Source organism: Tupaia chinensis, unplaced genomic scaffold (genome assembly GCF_000334495.1).
Source record: "Tupaia chinensis unplaced genomic scaffold, TupChi_1.0 Scaffold142374_1, whole genome shotgun sequence".
NCBI lineage: Eukaryota > Metazoa > Chordata > Mammalia > Scandentia > Tupaiidae > Tupaia > Tupaia belangeri.
The window spans coordinates 684420-686603 of NW_006202222.1; the positions used below are offsets into that span (position 1 = coordinate 684420).

The following is a 2184-nucleotide window of genomic DNA, read 5'->3' on the forward strand; positions in this document are numbered from 1 at the left end:
CCCCGTGTTTTCTAGGAGCAGTTTTATAGTTTGTGGTCTTAGATTTTGATCTTTGATCCACCTTGACTTAGTTTTTGTCAGAGGTGAGGGGTAGGGGTTCAGATTCATCTTTCATCTCTCTGTGTTTGTCCACACTCATTTCCTTCTGTAATCACCATACAGTCTATATTGTAAGGTGGCCCTGTCATAAGGTACCCTTGATTATGAAAAATTTTAAACCAACATAGATGATAGGCTATTGAGATTTGGTAGTTGTTTTCCACAGAAACTGGTTGTTATTTCTTGTTTTGACTAATACAGGGTACATTTGGAAATTAGAAAAGGTTACCTAATATGATCAAAGTATGGAATAACATGACATAAACAATACAAGGTCCTGGGCCAGCAGATGGTGTGGAGGTTAAGGCATTAGATTATACATGATCAACTCTGTGATATGAGTTCCAGATCTAGTGACTCAAAAAACACACCAAGTTCTTGTGCATGCATGCCCAAAATCCTTACAGGAGAATGGAGGAGAAGGGATCATGGCATGGCCATCCCCCATGGAGGATGATTTCTCACTTTCTCTATCTCCCCAATCCCACGAGCACACATGCACTATTGCAAAAAAATCTCAAAAATAAAAGGAAAGTCCAACAATTTGGGTACTATAGAATATCTAAACTTCCCACCCTGAAAAATTTAAATCATCAATACTTACATCTTATGACTTCAATAAATTCTAATTTATGTCCAGTGTTTCAGATCACTTTTCAGTGAGCTGTGCTCACTCACTTTTTTTTTTTCAGTGTTTCAGATCACTTTTCAGTGACCTGTGCTCACTCACTTTTTTTGCTTGGGAATAATAGCAAAGCTGTAACATTACACAAAAGTAGAATACAAATCCAAGTAAAAATGAGTTCTAACAAGTAAAGGAGTAGTAAGTTATAGCTTTGTGCAATGAATCACTTAAGGATTATGATTTTTCCTAGTTTGTACTAAAGACATATTTGGTAGGATTCATTGATTGAAGCAATGAGATGAAGAGACCATTTCAATCCAGAAGTGATTTTGCGTTACTAAATGTAAAGTCACTGAAATGGAAATGGTTTATAGCATTTTTACTTCTTAGTTTCAAGAAATATTTTCATGCATTTCCAACATCTTACATATTTACTTTCCTAGAAATCCTTCTTTTAGCCTTTCATGTACAATTCTGTTGTCTAAAAGCTTGACACCTGTTTTGATAGCATATTAGTATGTGGCATTGATAATTTTGAACTGATGATATTGGCTTATGTATGTAGTTTTTTGATATAGAGAAAAACAACCTCCCCATATGCTTTATTGGTTCAATTAGAAACCTCATTAGTCTGAATAGACATCACTTTTTGACCTTTTTGCTTCTGTGAGCTATAATTACAGTTTTGAAATTTCCTTCTTAAAAGTCAAGTTTTAACACAGTGATGAAGAGTTGGTGATTCATGGGAACCAGCAGTTAGCGTAATGGCTATGTCGCTGGACTCCCACGTAGTAGACCGCGGTTTGCATCCCGGACCTGGTGGCTTAAAACTCACGCCGGGCGCATGTGCATGCGTGCCCAAGATCCCGAGAGGAGAATGGAGGAGAAGAGATTGCGGCGTGACCATCCCCCCTGGGGGTGATTTCTCGCTTTCTGTCTCTATGTCTCTCTCTGTCTGTCTGGCGAACGCACGCGCCCTATAGCAAAAAAACCTCTCCAAAAAAAAAAAAAAAAGAGTTGGTGATTCATTATTGAAAAATGCAGTGTTTTGGCATTGCATTGTAAAAACTATTTCATGTCTGGTCCACATGTGGGACATATTTTAAAAGTTATTAGTTACTCCCTTTAACTTTAAAATTTTAAGTATGTCTTTTTGCTGAAAAAAAAATTGAGTCATTTTCACAGAAAGGGAATAAACAATTTTAAAAATCAAGTTATCATGTTAATAAAGCTTATCGACAAGGCCTCTTGGATCTTTCAGGCATGTGTACTTCTAAGTAAGTCTAGCTGATGTGGGGCACTTGTCTGGGTGCCTATTCTCTCCTCTGTGTTTGTGTCTCACAGACGTCTGCTCCAGTCTTTTGGCTAATTTTTTTCCAGTTTCTTTCAGGTCTGCACGCCTGTGGGTCCCAGCACTCTGCCAGGCCTAAAAAGGAAGAGTGACCTGTCCAGAAGCCCTG

General features: G+C 38.0%; 1 protein-coding gene across 1 annotated transcript in view; it reads left to right on the forward strand.

The window, feature by feature from the left end:
• The window catches only part of LOC102480806 (transcription elongation factor A protein-like 4), a 62693-nt gene that overhangs the window by 59833 nt on the left and 676 nt on the right, over positions 1-2184 (forward strand). The window lies entirely within an intron of this gene.